The sequence below is a fragment of the Epinephelus moara genome, chromosome 4 (assembly GCF_006386435.1).
Source record: "Epinephelus moara isolate mb chromosome 4, YSFRI_EMoa_1.0, whole genome shotgun sequence".
Taxonomy (NCBI): Eukaryota; Metazoa; Chordata; class Actinopteri; order Perciformes; family Serranidae; genus Epinephelus; species Epinephelus moara.
In genome coordinates this window covers 42161448-42181985 of record NC_065509.1, presented here as the reverse complement: position 1 = coordinate 42181985, position 20538 = coordinate 42161448, and the positions used below count along the sequence as shown (strand labels likewise).

General features: G+C 44.7%; 1 protein-coding gene across 1 annotated transcript in view; it reads left to right on the top strand.

The window, feature by feature from the left end:
- The first annotated feature begins 711 nt into the window (after positions 1–711).
- LOC126389115 (complexin-2) overlaps positions 712–20538 on the top strand; it is a 55597-nt gene continuing 35770 nt past the window's right edge. The window contains exon 1 of the mRNA XM_050042570.1: positions 712–796. The gene's annotated coding sequence lies outside the window, so the exon portion shown is untranslated. The remainder of the gene's footprint in view (positions 797–20538) is intronic.

The window sequence follows — 20538 nt, the reverse complement described above, 5'->3', positions numbered from 1 at the left end:
ACCTTTAAGATCTGATGGATGGTTAGTTAGTTAGTTTAGGATTTCAGTTTCAGGGTTGCTCTGTGTAATTCAGGAGGGTATTTATTGATTGGACAGAAGGTCGGGCTGCTGGTGCTGAAACCACAGGATGGATTCATTTCAAGTTGGTAGGCTCATTTTTCAAACTTCAGATGCAGGAGCACTGAGCTGAAACATGCACACATGATTCCACTTTTAATGACCAAACTCAGTCAAACTGCAAAGTCACATTTGAGAAAACACAGATTTGTAAGTGACACAAGTTTTGAGAGTGAAATCCTGATTTTTAGAGGACTTAAAGTTAAATATCTGTTCGTACTGTTCTCCTTAAGACAAGGCACTCACATCAGTTTTAGCACTACAGCTAAATCTAGCCTCCTCGGCCCCTGAATGATGAGAGTGGCTCCAGTCCTTTGGCTTGTTTCTTCTTTTATTGTGTCAGAGTTGTTGAAGTTACCGCTGCTGTTGGACCTGATGCTGGTTTGAATATCACAGATTAGACTCTCTCCTGTTACTTTGTGTTTAGTAATGATGCAAACAGACCTGCTGTGTCTCTGTAGCTCTGGTTTTCTTGCAGAGGATCAGTCGCCATATGCTTTGTGCTCTCTCTCTCTGCTGTCTTGGAGGAACAGAGCTGTGAGGTAATAGTGCGCAGGAGGGGGTGGTGATGGAGAGGGAGAGGGAGGGTGGGATATAGGGCGGGCATCAGACGGAGGTTTGGCTGCAGACTGGTCGGTCGGGATCCCTTTCGCCACCTCGGTCGCTTCAGACGCATCAGGTTAGTGAAAAACGGAGCACACCGTGCGCCCAAATGTGACAGAGAAGGTGTCGGGGAGGGGCGGCGGGATGCTCGGGTGTTGTCCGGGGTGATGTGTTTGTTTCTGTGAGGAGATGTTTCGGCTTTGTGCTGCAGCTCGGAGGATTTCAGCGGTGTGAAGATGGAGATGAGAGTGAGATGCTGCGCACGGGTTTTAGGCGTCAACTGCTGCCGTGTGTGTAATGCGCGTATGTGTGTGTGTGTGAGTGTGTGTGTGTGTGTGTGTTTGTGCAGATATATACACACAGACGGTCAGCAGGCTGCAGGTAGCCGCTGTCAGCTTCACCTGGCTGCATGCTTTGATGCAACATGCGGAAACGGCCGCGCGCTGCGGATCGTACCCTCCTCTCCTCTCCTCTCCTCTCTTCTGCTCTGTTATCTATCATTTCATCCAGGTGGAGGCGGACCTTGTTGCCTCTTTCACTGCCATACCTCTGCTGTAGGTGTGAGTGATGACACAGAGGGGAGGTGGAGGAGGTGGAAGGGGAGGCTGCAGCCGGTAATCACTGATGAGGATGAGGTAGTTCCCGCCTGGCCGGCTCCGCTCCTCCGCAGTGCCGTCACCAGCACCACCATCACCATCAGCACCACCAGCAGCAGCAGCAGCAGCAGCAGCAGCAGCCTCTCTCGGCTGGTGTTGGATGGAGCGGAGCCTGAATTATTTATAGCTGCCGGTGCATTGATTAGCTTTATGTAACGCACCGAGTGTTTATGGGAGAGAGAGGGGCGGTGTGTGTGCGTTTGTGCACCAAGGAAATGAAAGGTGTGTGTGTCTGTGCAGTGTTTCAGAGGTGGTGTGTGTGTGTGTGTGTGTGTGTGTGTGTGTGTGTGTGTGTGTGTGTGTGTGTGTGTGTGTGTGAGAACGGGTGAGAGACACAAGCGTCTTCCTGTAGCCAATCACAGACAGAGACTGAACCATAGTAACCTATAAAACAGCTTTATGGCTCAGTTAAAGGGAAATCCTGTAAAATAAGGAGCTTGTTTGTTGTTGTGGAGTTTTGGGAACATTTCCACTTCCTGTCAGACGTGCAGCCCACAGCGTGGCATCATGTTCAGATATTTCCATCATGTTCAGTGCGGTGTTTCAGTGTGATATAAAACTTTAATGCTAAATGTCTCGAGTCTCATTTTGTAGCAGTGATCAGTCACACAGAGAGAAATCATCTCGGCCTGACTGTCCGGAGTTAAGGGAGTGTGTGTTTTTGGTTTTAATATTGGACAAATCAGGGTTCATCACACTGATGCAAACATGCTCTGAATGCAGTATTACCACAGGCGGATAATGAAACAATGGGCCCCTGGGTACACATGTGCAAAAGGCCCCATCTCCTTTCTTTCATATAAACGACACACAGACTAAGTTGTAGTTGTTTACCCTCCTTTAGATCTGACCCTTTTTTAGTCGCTTTTTCCATCTCTTTGTAGTTGCATTTTGTCTCTTTGAAGTTGTTTTGAAGCTCTTTGTAGTCATTTTGAGTCTCTTTGCAGCTGTTTTGTATCTCTATGTCGATCCTTTGTGGTTGTATTTCCTCGTTTTTTGTAGTTTTGAGTCACTTTCTTAGTTCCCAGTTTAGTCGTTTGCATCTTCTTGTAGTTGCCTTTTGTCTCTTTGTAGTTATTTTGTGTCCCCTTGTGGTTGTTTTTCCCCTTTTTGTAGTTGTGAGTATCTTTTTGTCTCTTTGCATCTCAACTGTGTCTCTTTGTGGTCATGTTGGATCTCATTGCAGCTTCTTTGTAGTCCCTTTGTTTGTTTTCCCATTTTTTGTAGTTGTTTTGTGTCTCTTTGTGGTTGTTTTCCCCTTTAAGTAGTCGTTGTGAGTCTCTCTCTGTCTCTTTGTGGTCATTTCTTTGTATCTTTGCAGCTGTTTTACATCTCTTTGTAGTCATTTTATGTCTCTTTGCAGCTGTTTTGCATCTCTGTGTCGATCCTTTGTGGTTGTTTTTTCCCCTTTTTGTAGTTGTGAGTATCTTTTTGTCTCTTTGTATCTCAATTGTGTCTCTTTGTGGTCATGTTGGATCTCACTGCAGCTTCTTTGTATCTCTTTGTAGTCCCTTTGTTTGTTTTTCCTCTTTAAGTAGTCGTTGTGAGTCTCTGTCTCTTTGTGGTCATTTCTTTGTCTCTTTGCAGCTGTTTTGCATCTCTATGTAGTCATTTTGTGTGATTGTACTTTTCATGTTAATTGTTTGTTTGTTTTTGAGATATTTCAAAAACCTGGTTGAGTAAGACTTCGAGCCAGTTAGCCACTGCAGATACTACTGAGTGTGTCTCACAGTGATACGGAGCAGTGATGGAGGTGGAGATGGACAGCAGCAGACTAAGATGTTATGGTGTACCTGCAGTGGTTATAGCTGATGTGCACTTCTTTAGAAACATAACACACACATGTCGGTGCTACAGCAGAGACGACATGTGGAGACCATCGGAGCTGTGATTGGTCAGCTCAGACTGCTCGTGTTAGTTGTTGAGAGTGAAGACAGCGTGAAGGAAACTGAAGAAAGTTTCTGTCCTCTGCAGAGACGCACGTCTCGCCCACTGTGATCACTGTTTTCTGTCACTGTGACTGAACACAAACTGAGCGATGGCATCAGTCACATATTCAGTCGTGAGACGAGGTGAGACAGAAGCCAAACACAAGTCTCTGTGTGTTTCCTCATTAGCATCAGGGCTGTGCCATATCATATTCTGATACAAGCGATATTTTGACTTGACATGTCGACGTCATACTGTTACCCACGGCAACAACAAGCATGGCTGAAAGCAAAATTATTAGCGACTCTGCGGTGGTTCCAAAAAGACGAGCAGCTTCAGTAGTGTGGAATAAACTGTGGCGTCCTTACCGCTCAGAGGGAACTCATTCAGCGGCTCCTCTGGCAGCAGCACAGCGTAATAATAGGAAAAACAGGACAAGATTATTATGATGACGTCATGAAAGATGACCAGGGATTATTGGTCATGGACCAACGTGTAGTCTGTGATGTCAGTCGGCCAAGTCACAGAAAGATTTTACGCCTCTACAATATCCTAATCTGACATAGTGACTGTTTGAATGGACAAAAATGTTCCGGCGTAAGAGAGACTTGGTGGCACAGAGGCACACATTCACAGGGTGGTAATTCTGGTTTGCACCAGGCTGTAAATATGTTTATTTCTGCTGGGCATTTTAACATGGAGGTCTGTGAAGATACACTCGCTCTTGGAGCCAGCCTGACGTGGCTGTTAGAGGAACTGCAGTTTTTGGCACTTCAGCGTTGACTTCTTTTGTTGTCGCTTGGTCATGACAACACAACATTCTGACTGATCACACTGCAATATCACAGCTACCAAACAGATGACATGTATTATGTGCTGCTGTTGTGGCGCTGACTTCAGTCTCACTGTGAGCGTGAGGAGAGTTTCCATTATCAGCTCTGCATCACTTCTCTGTTGTCAATAGAAAATGTGTCTCAACAGATGAATAAACCTGGAGCTCTGAGAGGTTTGAGGATCCATCTGTCACCCTGCTGCTGGAAACACACCTCCGGTATACATGTGAGCTCTCAGTGCATCATCATCATCATCATGTGGTCAGTCAGTCTCTGGACAGACTCAGTGTTGCTCACAGCAAACATGGACAAAGTGTCAGAGGTGGCGTCTTATCTCAGAGTTTACTTTGCTGCAGCCAGATATTACTGAAGTGAGGAGGGATGACCAAGTGACTGAGTGGAACAGGCCGAGACACCTGTCAATCAAACACAGTCACACCCAAAAATAGTCTTAAAGGCCCAGTCAGTGTTTGTGTCGTCCAGATGAGCTCAGTGACGTTTTGTTTCCTCTCAGATCAGTTTGAGAATGAGGGCAGGAAGAGTTTCAGCGATATACCGGATTACATTTGCTTATCTACCAGGGCTGCTCCCAACTAAGACTTTTACTAGTCGACTAGTCCTCATCAGGGTCCATCAGTGGACCAACAGTCCTCATCAGGGTCCATCAGTGGACTAGTCTCCCGCATGTTTCTGATATGAATGTAATGATTAAATGATATATTTTGGTGGTTTGAGTTGAAGGTGTGAGAAAGAATAGTATCAGTAACATTGTTAACACTGTGCTACATTACAGAGAAATACAAACCGTACTAATGAACCTTCATTAATATAGGCCTATATTTTATCTCCAAGTGCACGTCACACACTGAGCGAGCCGCCTGTTAATGACGCTGTGGGCTAATGGGCATGTAGCTACTTCCATGTTTCAGATGATACGTCATGTTTGTAGTCGACCAATGAAGATGAGTTTACATATCACCTTGGGTTCGTCCTTCACCTTCTCAAAATGATCCCACACTTTGGATTTCCTGCCCGACATGTTATTAACTAGCCTGTGGAATAACCGCAGGTACCAGCCCTGGAGATTAACCTGACTCCTGTCTGACTGCTGAGCGTGGACACTTCCTGTGTCTGTCCTTTCACATTAAAGTCACACATGCTCCAGTCATATAGGTTTGGAGTTATTTTGACAAGGAGCAGCTCCTGATAGAGTTTCACTTTTTTTTTTTCTGCGACTAAGCGACCAATGAAACCTTGCTGGCTAATGACCTTTCTGTTCGACTAACATTTGGTCGACTGTTAGGGGGCAGCCCGACTTATGTATTTATTTATTCAACATATGCACATAATTGCAAATATTATGTTTCATCTTCTTCTTGCTTTGTAGAAAACATTATAGCATATACATATTTTATGTTTCTGAAAGTAACAAACTAGTTTATACAGTTTAATGTAGCACAGTGCTCTTATTTGTACATTTTGCACACTTACAGTCTCAGCACAGTAAAGATATATAATATTTTATTCTTAATATCTTAAGTATCGGTGTTAAACATTGTAGCATAATGCACAGTTTATTTCTATTTAATGACTTTATATTTACATACTTCTATTTCATACTCTTATTCTTACTTCTTAAAATTCTTTATTCTGTAACAAATCACAGTTTCCCCTCAAATCAATAAAGCACTTCTGATTCTGACATCAGAGGAGCAAAGCCTCACCCCTCGTCGTCATCTGTGAGGAAACCAGAAAAGAAAGTTTCCACACACAAACACATCCTGATGCTCTGGAGCTTATCATTAGCATGCTGATGAAGTGTGTGTGTGTGTGTGTGTGTGGAGATGATTTGGTCATGCGTTGACTCTGCAGGAGCCTCGCCACAGGAGCGATGTACGTCAGAGGGAATTCATGAAAGATGCATTATTTAAAACCTTCAATGAGGCTGCTCACAGTTCTTTGTTTAGACCCAATCTCTCGGTTTCCATGCTGTGAGACCTTTAAACGACTCTCACACACATTCAGAAAGTTTAGTCTGATAACGTGCAAACATTACATCTGCGTGTGAGAACAGATTGACCATTTGATTAATTTATCACCGTTCAGTCTGCGCATGACCACATCAAAAATTCAAACTCTCATCTATTATCCAGAAATTATGACGTAAAGACCAGCGGGAAGAAAGAAGTTGCAAAGCATCATGGGAGAATGACTCTTCTGAGTGTTTCTAAATGTGAAGAAACTGTGATGTCTTCAGTTAACTTTTGTCCCACCAGCAGTCAAAGATATTTAACTCACAATCATACAGACGATTTCAAATGCTCACTGTTTCCCTTGATAAATGACTGAGGCTGGATTGTCTTGGTAGATTTGTTGGTGATTAATTTTCTTTTGATCACCAGTCTGTTGTTCCTCTGTTGCTTTGTGCCAACATGTCCTGCGTCAAACTGTGCTGGGACGACACAGGACAGTCCCATCAGTGGACAGGAAACCATAAAAACAGTTTGTTTCATTGAAAATTTCTCCTGACATTCCTCTGTTTTTTATGTGATGATTGTAAATAAGATGATAAGTCCACAGTAATTTCATACTCAGTTCATACATGTTTGTACTTTGAAGAGGCGATGAAACACTGAACACTGCACCACCATGCCGAGATACAATTTAATATTCTGTTTAGGTGGATATCAAAATTGATTGCAGTGTCATGTGGTAAAAATCATAGACTGTAATAATAATGGACACAGCGTACATGATGTCACCCGGTGGTTTGTGGACTGCTGTTTTGAAGCCTCAAGTTCGGCATTTTGGCCGTTGCCATCTTGGTTTATTGTATCCAAAAGTGATTGTATTTGGACTAGAGCTGTGGAGGAATGTGGGGTGAATCTAACTCAAAGTGGCCCCACCCTCAAATCTGCATAACTTTAAGCCTAAATAAAATGTACACAAGTGAGTGGTATGACAATTCAGCCCCAGTGCAGTTGTCATGAATCATTAAATTAGCTAAAGAGAACAAAACCGCTTTTTGTACCAGGCTGTAAACATGTTTAATGATACTGTAAAGTTGGACATTTTAACATGGAGGTCTGTGGAGACTGACTCGCTCTTGGAGCCAGCCTCTAGTGGCTGTCAAGTCTAGTTCACATTACACGATTTTCACCGCGATTTTGACGTCGCAGAGGATCTTGAGAGCCACCTTGGGTCGGAGGTGAGTCTGCAGATAGTCTGCCACGACGAGTCCTCATGTGTGAACAAGCCTACGAGCAAGTCGCCCCCCAGATATCCAGTCTGTGAGTGGGACTGGATAACTGGAGAAGTCTGACACAACTGACAAAGAGCATCAGCCAATGAGAGCAGGGATATGTCCCACGTCAGCACGCAGGAGGACGGAAGAAATGTGAGGAGGCCAAGCCGCAGGGTTGCCAGGTCTGCTTATTAGCCGCAACTTTGGGCTTGTTTCTAAAGTGGAGTTGCTTATTTTCTAAAGTGGAGTTGCTTATTTGGGCTTGCTCTCTAAACGTCGCCTTCCTCTATATATATCCATCGCTTCTTTTGGGCTTGTTTCCATAGCCCTGGTTGCTTGTTTCTATCCCAAGATCTGGCAACACTGACAAGCCAGCAAGCAACAACAACAATGGCGGCGTCCACAGGATCACGGGGAGCACATTGTGTTTGGACCCAGGCCCTGGAGGCAGATCTGATTCAACACTGGGAAGAATATCCATGCCTTTACGATGTGTTGTCTCCAAGTTTGGTGACGTCACCGCGTTATCTGGGGCTCTGTCAACGAGGGCTCGGTGGAGAGATCTTGTGGTGTGCACACACAGGTCGTAACGCAGTTGGCAAGACTCCCGCTGACAGAAACACATGCCGCCAAGATTACAATAGTCTCCGTGGCTAATTTTGCGGCGGACCTTTAGAGGAACTGCAGTTTTTGGCTTCACTTTTCAGTCCTGGAGGCTGCTGCTTGATCTGAACTAAAACTATGAGTTATACTGAGCAAAATGTCCTCACTGTTACAGTGGAAGACACTGGTCCTCACATAGATAGATGTACAAGACCACACACACACACACACACACACAAGGCTACATACTTCCACTGTGTCTGTAAGTGTGGCTCCCTGTCTGTCTACCTGTTTCCGTCCGTCCATCTGTCTGTCTGTTGATATTCCAGTGGACCTGTCTGTCTGTCTGTCTGTCTGTCTGTCTGTCTCTACCTGTCCTGGTTCACTGTGCAGCTGATGAGGCGTTTAACCGATGGTCTCCGAATCGATGACTCATCCTAAAAACAGTGTGAGTCACTGCTGCCTCTCCGGCTCATTATCAGTCTCTCACCTGTGATAGATTTCTCTTTGGTTTCTCATTAGATGACTCATAATAAAATATTTGGACATGTATCACTGTTTAATGAGCACTCAGACGTTTAATGGACTTAGCGGGCAGCGTAACGGGACATCGCTCTGACCTCTTCCCTCTCTGCCAAACGTAAACTCAGCAGGACTGCTTCCTCTCACTTTGGCTCCGTTAGCAGTGACAGTTTGTGCTCTCTGAAACTTCTCAACAGTTTCCTGGAGTTCAGTGTTCACTTCTTCTTCTGTGTCCTGTCTGTGCTGCAGGTCAACCTGTATGTATATATGTATATTATAGGATGTTGTTGTCCCATCATGATGTTATTCATGCTGAAGAAAGAAAATGTGTGCTTGCTGCAGCTCAAACCGTCAGTTTAAAGCTGTTAGAATATGACTATGACTTTACTACAACACGTTTAGCAGGAGAAAAGGGAGGAGGAATGTTTAAAGATACAGCACTGATCAGAGCAGAGGAGCAGGTTCAGACGCAGCACTACCTGAACTGAGAATAACGCTCACAGCAGTATCAGCATTAGTAGTATTAGTGGTGTACTGTTGTTGTGTTCTTGCAGCATGTGTGTTGTTTGCCTCTTCCTCTCTTTAACTCCGTCCTGTAGCTGATGCAAAGTGTCACTGTTGCCGCGGTAACGACTCTTTGGCACCTGTTGCCGTGGATCACCGTGTTAGCGTTTGCCAATTGCTGATGTTCTGGCTGACTGGGGAGAGAAAGCAGCTTGTGCAGCAGCAGGGAGGGAGATCCAGGGATGGAGGCCCGGAGAGGGAGGTGCAGGGAGGGATATACAGGGAGGGAGGTCTAGGGAGGGAGGTGTAAGGACGGAGGTACAGAGAGGGAGGTGCAGGGAGGGAGATGCAGGGAGGGAGGCGCAGGGAGGGAGGTCTAGGGAGGGAGGTGTAAGGACGGAGGTACAGAGAGGGAGGTGCAGGGAGGGAGATCCAGGGAAGGAGACACAGGAAGGGGGGTGTAGGGAGGGAGGTAGAGAAACGGAGGTGCAGGGAGAGAGATCCATGGAGGGAGGTCTAGGGAGGGAGGTGCAACGAGGGAGATCCAGGGAGGGAGGTACAGAGAGGGAGGTGCAGAGGAGTGGAGGGAGGGAGGTACAGAGAGGGAGGTGCAAAGAAAGAGCAAAATACAGCAGCAAGACCACATCACCCCAGTGAAGTACAGAATCGTTTTTAAATTCTTTTATTTGTTTTAAAGACACACACCTGCTCACATCTCTGAACTGCTCATCCTTTATTCCACCTCCCGACCCCTCAGATCAGGAGTCTCATTTATGAAACAGTGTGTAGGAAAATGTACGTACAGACAAAAGCAAAAACGGAGTGCGTAAAAAATTAGTTGACAATTTCTACAGTCAGGCTTCAACCTCACCATCTGCATCACCAAGTTCCCGTCTCCAAAATGTTTGTAAGCACGCGTCAAAGTTTCTCCCATCAAGTCTGTTTTTGTAGATCACAAATTTATAGGCCTCATTTTGTGCGTACCCAGTTAAAAACTAAAGATGATGCAGCATTTTCAGTTGGAACAGTCTCCCACTGACATTTATGTAAGTTATTTATGTTTGTGTGATGCTTTTTGTGTCATGATGTTGTCAGAATAGTGTATGCTAAGTTTACTCCCATTCTCCCATTTATGACCGTTATTTATTTCTTTGTGAAGAACGATGGTCAACATTTGCTGTTTTAAAACACGCTCTATAAATTAATCTGTCTTGACCAGAACAGGAAACACATCATACTTTAGTGTTTCCAGGTCTCCTCCTCAGAGAAAGCTCCGTCTCTGAGCTTCACCCCTCAGAAAACACACAGATTTATTGTTCAGTCAGCCGTGTAATGAATCCCACCATCCACAATCCCCCAGCTAATTAACTGCACAGCAGGTTCCTCTGCTAAGTTAAAAAGTTGTGGCTGGTCCACACAGCCGCCTCCTTGAAGCAGAGCCAATTCACTTAATACCATCTAAATACCTTCAATATATTCAGAACAAACCTCAGAGAACGCTCCTGCTGAAACGCTGCGATGAGTTTTTCATTTACAGTTTTGATGCTCTGCACCTTGACGCCATGGCTTTCCTTGACTGTCGTGCAGGAGCGTAAGTGGCCGTGTATTGGGGCATTACGTGAGTTTGGCGAGCTGCCGCCGCAGCTCTCTGATGTCCTGTTTAACAGCTGGCTGTCACTGCGTTTATCACGGAGCTCCTCAAGCTGTCAGTCAGTGACAGGAAACGGGCCAAATCTCGGCCCCGATACTCTGGTGAGCACGATGTTGGCAGCATGACAGCAGTGTCTCATTTCACTGTACGACGCCTCAAACACGGGTCAACAGTTAGAATTAGTGTCAGAAACTGTACATGGAGGAGCTACAGATGGAGAGCAGGTCTGCTGCTGCTGCTGCTGCTGACATGAGTTTAAAGGACGGGTTCACATATTTTATTCTGCTTGTCCTTATTTTTCTGTCACATATTTTACACGTTACAGTGTTAGATATTTGCATTTAACATGTCCAGAGTTTCATATAATGAGGTTAACGTATGTAAAAGTAAAAACCTCAGGCTGCAGAACGTTCTGAATACTCGAGTCCAACGAGACGCGCTGACGTCAGTTGGTGACAGATTCTTTGTGTTGTGTTTACATTACATACACTGCTACATGTAGCTACATGCTAACGTCAGGGAAACATGAACAACAACATCGATGTTGGACCATATTTCTGCAGGAACATGTCTGGCTGTGTTTAGAAGATTTTATCTGTGATTTTTAATGGCAAAAATTGACGCTATACTCTGTTACAGTTAGGGATGTCCCGAACCTATTGGCACCCATCACGATATTTTTATAAAATCGGAATTGGTAATAAAAGATCAGAGGAATCAAAACAACAAAAATGGCCAGGTTTTTCATCTGTGTTGTTCACTGTTGCCTCCGCTTTCCAATGTATTGTAACCGAGCGTCCTGGGTTCGCCTAACTGAGCGCAGCTAATGAGCAATAAACGGACAGGAGTCGAGACAACAGGTTCAGCGGCCACCGTTTCTCTCTTTATTCCGAGCAGCACAGCCACACCTAATGGCGGAACCTCGCCTACCACAGCCCTACGGCAACTCTGGAGGGACAATTTGTTTACAATTTAGAATTTGTTTACATTTTGTGCTGCTGAACCACCAAAAAGCTTTTTGGATACTATTTAAATAAAAAACAAACCTTATGGGACAACTTGGATGCATTCTTTTTTTTTTCTTTCTTAATGCTTTGCAAAGTATCGGATCGGACTCGGTTTCAAAAAGAAGGACTCAGTATCGGATCGGATGCAAAAAAAAATGTGATCGGGACATCCCTAATTACATCATTCCCTGGCTGCAATGACGGTGTTTAGACACCGAGAGAAACGCTGACCAATCAGAGCAGAGTGGGCTTTCACAGAGTGCTGTGGGATACTAAACGGAGCAGAGTTTCGCCTCAGCGGTTGGAGACCCCTCAGTCGACTGAGATCGCTTCAAGTTGAGCAGTCTTTTTTTCTTTTTTGCTAGTCAGTGTGCCGAGGAAAACGCCCCCAGATGTTGCTGCAGAGTGAACTCTCATGCTACTCTTTAAAAGTTAACATAAAAAGTTTCTCCTCCTCAATACAGCTGCAGACGTATTGAGGAGGAGAAACTTTTTACCGTAAGGCTCTGAGATAACATCATGTTCTCAGTTTTGCTTAGAGGTGGTGAATCCACAGCTCACAGGTACCTAATACAACAGTCTCTGACTTTTGTTTGATACCTAGTGTTGACAAAAAATATTGTTGCACATTTTCGATCCGTTATTAGCGCCGTTAGATTGTTTACAATATTATGTGAATGCCGCTGTCAGCCTGAACATCCCACTAAACCCCGTTCAAATTTAAACTTGATACTGAAACTAAGAACAAATGGAATATTCACATGTAACAGACAAATCTGAGTCGACTGACATTATTCTGAGTCGGGTACAGCCCTAATTAAAGCATGTAAAGATGTTCTGGTAGAAACCTTGAATACAGATATGAACCTGAAAGTAAGCAGATCCTCTTCAGAGTGTTACATGTTGCTGTAATTGTTCCTCCTGTCCATAGTGGTTGTAATGAAATCTCTTCCTAAAGAGATTTCAGTGTAGAAGATCATCAAGGTCAGCTGAAGATAATATGACACAAATGCAGTCTGAGTACATCCTACAATTCATGAACGTATCGGTCAAAGATTACGAACTGGGCAACTGCCTCAGGGCTCAGACCTCCTACAAGCAGGTCAGAGAAGTCTAGAAGTCCAAGTATTGCTCGAGGAGGGCTGCTGGGTGACATGAAATGCGTCATGACAGATGGGTAGAGAGCTCCATCTGCACACACTGCAGTGACACAGAGCTGGTTTCAAATAGTCAGCTTCCCTTTAAGATACTTGTTCATGTTGAAATAAATTTACCTTCATAGGTAGTTATGTCTCCTGTTGTGTTGTTTGCTCTCTTTATGGACGTTTGAATTTTAGAAGGAATAGTCACAGGTAATTTTTTTAACAGTTCCATTACCTACTGCCACTGATAAGTATAAAAACACACACCACAAAAATACACCAGAATCCCCTCCCCCACGTCTCCATCACATCCTGCAGATATCTTGTCTCTAGATGATGTGTCTGTATGTGTGGCTCCTCTCTGCAGATCTGTGGGTGTGGGGCAGTGAGCAGTGACCCACTGCCAGCTCCACAGCTCTGTGTTCAATGCTCATCATGCATTGTTCCTGCTGTCACATCCACTTTGTCCAGGACCAAGAGCTCGACTGAACCTAACTGGATTATTTACAACACAAACCCCCACCCCCTCCACCCACAGAAACCCCCTACCCTTCTACTCACAGAGCTAATGGACCTCACCGGTCTCCCAGTATGCAGACATTTTCAGCTGCTGTTTTTCATCTTTGAGTTAGCTGCTAACTGGTAACAGCTACTTTTAAAATCTGTGGTACATCGCATGCATAGCACGTCGTCAAAACATCACACCTGTGATGATCCCATCCTGCCAGCTGTTCTGTTTATACAGACATCGTTTTGGAGCTGTTACGACCTCTAATGACAGCTTAAAGGCGAGACAACTCCTTCCTCCATTCCACGATTGTACCTTTTATACAGAGCAGTGAGGTGGCATGACGGCGTGAGATTCCTGCCATGATGAGGCAGTGTAAAATGGACGAGAGAGAGAGTCCAGCTGAGGTGGAAAGGACACGTTAACATGTCGACCTGTTGATCCTCAGGGGAACATGAACGATGAACCAAATGTTGCATCAGTTCAGTAATAGTTTAAATTTAATTTTAAACCCACAGAGATCAACCTGCTGGACACATAATGTGAAAACCGTGAATGTCCTAATTACACTTTGTGCCGCTCCATCAGCTCTGATGGATCAGATGATTTTTGCGGACATTGAACAGAGATGTAAAAACTGTAACTGAGCTCTGTCCTCTTTGTTTTTCCGCTTTGAGCTGTTATATTTTTTTACAGTGCAGCTCTCCATCTCGCAGCAACATTCATCAGTGTACTCGAGCAGTTGGCAGGCGTAGCAAAGCTCCCACCCACACAGCATCGCCGCCCACCTCCCAGCATGCTGCTGGCCATTTACCACAGCCCTCTTCACCCTGACAGAGGGAAGGAGAGGCTCAGAGAGAGCAAGAAACAAACAGCGTTTATATTCATCAATAATCTGTCACATTTATATTCCAGAGAACGCCTGATTATCTGACCCGTATCTGCACATTGATCAGTGGTTCTCGCTGTGAGTGAGGCCTGCTCCTGTAAGACAACACCTCATGATCATATATGTTTTATTATTCTGTGGATTTAGACGTCCATGGTCCCCTCAGGGTGAATGCTGCTGGCTTTTCTTCTAGCGCCACCAGCAGGTCGACGTGTCACGAGAAGAAATCTGGTGCAGACATTAACGCACTCTGTGATCTGACTTTTATATACCGCCATCGTCAGGTTCATTTAGTCCCACACATCAGTTAATCTGTATGACAGAACTGTGACAGCCGCCATATTGTTAATGCATTAAGTCAGTGTATCCCTCCGCCATGTGAAGCACCCACACTGAGCGTGAGCTCTGTAAAGTAGTTCCTCTTTTGAAATAATTTAAATGACAGGATTTACCTCCCTGATTCTGAACATTTGACTGAAACTCTTCGACTTGTTTGGACTGAAGGTGTCGCGACCTCGTTGGCGCCGCAGAAAGTCGACACGTCACTCTGTTTAACCCAGATCTGTCCGACAGCGGAGCAGACAAACCACTCAGCTGTCCATGCATTATGTAGCGTTTGTGTCTCTGAGGACTTCTGTCCTCCACAAACTGAGGACCGAGAACAAACACGGAGCTGCACAGCTTGTGATGACTAATTCAGTGTATCGTCTTTCTTCTCCTCCAGTTGACGGACACGTTTACCCAAAGAGCCGTACCATCACCATGACATCATTTTTGTAGCGTTTTGGAGAAAACAAACAAGCTTTGTGACTCTAACATTTGTAAACAGATGAATAAGAACAAAAAGAGAGGCTGAAGCTGTTCTGTCGTGATGTTTTGTCTCCGGCTCTGTATTTATTCTCTCTGCAGAGTTTCTGCTTTGTCTGAATGTTGTTCTCCTGCTGACTGTGTCGTGTTTACACTTTAAATTCAGTTGTTTTCTAACTTCAACTTGATTTTCTCTGGTGAAAAAAAATCCTCACAAGCCAAAGAGGATATTTGGCAGCTCCACAGATGAAATATGAACTTGGTAAAAGGTGAATTGGAGCTTTTAAGGCACTTTAATGGTCGTTTTATGGAGTTTTAATGTTTGTTCTTCTCAGTTTTTCAGCCTTAAACTCCTCTCAAACCACACATAGTTTCATGGTTTAAAGACGATTATAGAACACTGACAGGTGAAGCTTTAACACCACCTTTAGCACCTTAACTAGTATTTCAGCTATGACACATCCATCAGTTTTCCTCCTCCAGCAGCAGCAGCAGCAGTGTGTGCAGCTGACACTCAGAGCAGATGTTTGGCCTCGGGGGTGGTGGTGGAGGGGGTGGGGTCACATGCTGACCAGGAAAGTGAAGGTGCTTTTCGCAGTTGCCAGCAGGTGACTTGTGGCTACAGCTCGAGTTAGCACCTGTGGGGCCGTCAAACTGTCAAAACAGGTCACCAGACCTGTTGAAACAGGAGCACAGTCCATCGCCGTCCATCATGTGGTCTGACACCTCTGATGTCGCCTCTCTGTCTGAATGGTTTTTATATAAATGTGTGCAGAGAGGCTGCGCACTGAACCACAGTCACTTTAAAGGGAAAATACACATTTCCTTATTTCAGTTTGCTCTGCTGAGATCTGTCACTTAGATGTCTCTGTTCACCTTCATACAGTGGAGATGAATGGAATTGAAAAGACTGTGAAATTTCTACTGCACTGAATAGGCTTTATCAGTGGTTGCCAGTCTCGTGGGTTAAAGCTCATTTATACTCCCTTTACGTACAAAATACATAAATGTTGTAAATATCACTGCCCTGTACTTCCATGTGTCCTTTCTGTTGGCATAAATACAGCCAATAGATGGCACTAGAGGGCGGAGTCTAAAGTTTCACTCAACAACAAACAAGGTCACGGTGAAGGAGGTGTAGTATTGTATCCTCAAACGGAGGCAGCGTTGCAGACGGCGGTGGACTGTGAAGCTGTTCTATACATCCCGAGATGTGGACGAAGAATTCTTTTCATTATATTTCTGATTCATCCTGTTCCACCATTATTTAAATTTCTTCTTCATTTCCTAAGGTCACATCTTGCTTGAAATACACTAGACTGTCTGCACGATCTCCGGTGGTACTGCTCCGTGTTGTCCGTATCTGTGTGCTTTCAGAAAACTTGTACGAACAAATAGACAGAAGTCTCCGATCGTCTCGGGCACAAATTTGTGCACAAATATAAACACAATGAATGCAGCGTACAGACAGAAGCCCCGTTAGTTTCCGTATCTAACATTGATCATGAGGTCTTAAAATGGGCCTGCTGCATCTACTGATAGGCTGTTATCAGTTGTCATCGGGAATAGTTTTGTGGGTAGGTTTAGGGAAAAAATATGGTTTGGGTTAAATTAAGTACATATGTAACGTACGTAATACACTTACGTATGTCACTTAAAATATATTAAAGAGGCAACAGATAGGATTCGTTTTTTTTAGCTTGGCGCCACCTAGCATCAGTGGTGTTGTGTTGAATGGGAAACAAAGTCCAGTGTTCACTTAGCTGGGCGTAACTTAGCTGGGCGATGTCCGTGGATAGCTGCCTCCGTGAGAAGAGAACAGAAGGAAGGGAGGGGGGTATCACTGTCCGAGGGCTGCCGTAGAATGGCAACCAGGATGTCAGCCGACCAACACTCGCTACCCGCTCCCTGGTTGCGGCGATTTGCGATGCTGGCCAGCTAGGAATGAACTAGCAGCCAGTACAGTACAGTCCTCTCTGGTCTAGCTAACATTTAGCCGTGTTACTTACTGATCCATTAGAAAGAAAGCTAGCTGGACATGGGTTTTGAAGCCTCTTTGGTCACGGAGCTCCCTCCATCTCTTGAACGCCTGACTGAGGTTTACTCTTGTTTTTCCTCTTCTTTTATCACTCTCCTTTTTGCTCTTCTTTGCCTCCTCACACAGAGGAGCTCCTTTTCTTTTGCTAGGCCGTTTTTCACTTGTCTCCAAACTTTGTCCGTCTGCCATTGTGCTCGTGACTCAACTATCTCATGCCCAACTCCTCTTAAAGACCAGCTCCAGTCCCTGATTGGCTGACCGACCAATTTCACAATACATGATGCATTTCCTGCCGTAAAGCAGATTTTTTCCACAAAATTTCAGCACCGGTGGCATTAGCTTATTGCAACGACACTAAGTAACCTACGTAAACTCTGATAGTCTGATTTTACTGTGGCCACTACCCTGTGCAACCCACATTATTTTCAGAATGATATATTAAGGCAAAGATGCTGTCTGTTGCCTCTTTCAATGACTTCCTCCTTTGCTCCCGTCTTAACTTTGGCAGCTAGACATCACTGCCTGATAATAAAGAGGACCAATTTAATGTCCTGGTGTAGAAGGGGGCTTGTAGCCACTGATAACACCTATTCAATATAGTGATAACACTGAAGCAGGTGCATCATCTGCGTATCTATACACCAGTACTAGTGAGAAGAAAATGTTTTTTTGGGGACGGCTTTTTGTCTTTAATGTAGGGACAGTTTGAAGCGTGAAAGGGGGAAAGAGAGGGGACAACATGCAACAAAGGACCACGAGTTTTTAGGATTTTTGGAGTCATTCTGGAAGTTTTGTCCAACAGCTGATAGATGTGAAAGTTTGTCCTGACGTGGATCAATTGACATGATATCACCAGCTGTGTTACTGGGACCAGTTGTGAAGTTGGACAAGCTGCTGGTTCTGGAAGTTTTGTATTTATTTATTTACTTAACAGTTTTGAGCTCTGTGATTGGATGCTTCTGAAATGCTCCTCGGGAGTCGTAGTCGACTTTTCTCCTTCAGTTTCTTTGTCCTTTTCTTTCACTCTCTTTGTCTCCTCTCCACCTTCACTATCTCCTTTGTGTCCTCCAGCTACAGCCTCCGCAGTCATTCCCTACCTTCCTCTCCTTCTCTTTGTCGCGTCCTCTCCATTTATCATTGTCATTGACTTCTTCTGTTTCCCTCTCTTACCTTTCCTTTACACATTCCTCCCATTCGTCACTCTTCTGATCACACCTTCTTTCCCCTGCCACCTCTCCATCCCGTCCCTTCCTCTCTGATAATAACTCCTCTCTTTACATTCACTGTAGCCTTCGATATTTTTGCCCCGCAGTTTTTCCACCCATCATCCTCCTCCTCTCTCTATCCTTCCCTCCTACCTTCCCCCCTTCCTCTGTCCTCATTTCTCTTCGTTACCCTCCCTTTCTCTTTACGCCCCCTCCCCTCCTGTCATTCTTTTCCTCTTTCTCTTCCTTCAGCCACCCAACCACAAGACAAATGGACAAATGCCTCGTTGGTGATATATAGGCTGCTCGCTGCCCCTCCGTCTTCCAGCGCCTGCGGGGAGGAGGGGAGGAGTGGAGGAGGAGGTCTGCAGCTACATATAGAAGGAAAGAAATGTAGCCAGAGTCAGTGGAGTGTGGTTGTGAGGCATCATTGGCTCTGTTTCCATACATTAGTGACGATTCTGTTGCTGCTGTCTCTGGACTCACAAACACAGAAACACCATTAAAACACTGAGAGAGTGAAAACAGACGACTGAGGGTTAAATTAGATTTATAATGTATGCATGAACGGGATGATTAAGTGGCTGAGGAGTGGTTGATAGGTGAAGGACTAGGTGGATAACTGGCCATCGAAATAAATGGACTGATGCTGAATTAATGAGCGGTTGATGGAGAGATGGGTCGGTAGGTGGAGGTGAAGTGACAGATGATGGATGAAGATAGAAGCTGGTTGATGGATAAACACAATTAGTGGTGGTAAAGAAATGTGCAGGAAAACAGCTGCGAGGACGGATGGATGATGGATGATGGATGGATGACATTCTGTATCAATATGAATATTATTTATCATCAGATGAATGAATGTCATGGGAGAATCTTTAGTGTCTTTGAATCTTTTGTCTTCAGGCTGAATGAGTTCACTCTGAAAATGTCAGCGGCGGTTTGATTCCACTTCATCACCACTCGCCTCCTCTCTGCCTTATTTGTCCTTTACATGCTCCATGTAAACCACACTCCGTCACGCTGCTGTGAAGAGTTAGTATCAGGGCTGGGTAATAACTCAGTATCATGTTGATACGATGATATTAAAGCGAGGATTGTTTTCATCATCGACTAATCTGCTGATTACTTTTAGGACTCCGACCTTGTCACTAGGGCTGCAACGATTAGCTGACTAATCGACTATAAAAAATAATCGGTGACTATTTTAGTAGTCGACTAATCGGTTTGAGTCATTTTTCATAGAGAAGTACTATAAAGTACCCCAAAATATTCTTATTGCAGCTTCTTACGTTCAGATATTGGCAGCTTTACACACTCTCCCATGACGGTGAACTAAAACCCTTTGGTGTGAGCACGAAACAAGACATTAGATGACATAATTTTGGGGTTTGGGGGAGACAGACCGACATTTTTCAACATTTTAACACATTTTTTGATAGAATGATTAGTCGACTAATAGAAGAAATAATCGACAGATTTGTCGACAATGAAAATAATCGTTAGTTGCAGCCCTACTCGTCACATGTCCACGTTTGGTCATGGACTTTCCACGTCCACATATGACGTCCAAGGTACCCTGGGTGTGTTGGTTGCTGACGTTCTGGGACGCCGTGTCAACTTCAGCCTGTTACATGCATTGTCTGTTTTCAAAATACACTTCTGTTTTCACAGGAAATGTACAGTTTCTATACAGTCTCTTTCAAAATAAAAGCACTACGCTAGTACAACAGAGTGAACTGACGTTTTCATGCTTCTACAACAACACACGTGGTTGGGTTTCGAAAAAAAGAACAGGGTTTGGCTTTACAGTCTTATGGAAAGCAAAGATCCAGTCTCCTGGGTGAAAGTAGGTGGTTGTTGGACCCATTCACCACCCCTCCTGCCCACCATACTAGGACTTTCACCCCCTTAACCTACGTTGTTGTCCGGCTGCATATCCCCCTGACACCGCTGGTTGCCATTACAGAATAACGCCAGAATTCCACAGGATGTGTGTCCGTTGCGGAACGGCTGTGCTGGTTATCCACTGCGTGCTCCACCGTCCGTCAACACCCACCGGCTGCGTTTGCTGTGTGGAGTGGTGCAGCTCCGCCGGACAGCGGGAGTCACGAGGACCCACGAGATCTCATGAATTCACGCATAATCATGCGATATAACAAGATGTAGTTTCTATAAACAGAACCACAAAACCAGAGGAGTAGTAGGAAGACATCTGGGTGCACCTCCATGATTAACATCTCCTCGTCCATGGTGTTCACGGGGTGAAATGACGTTTGA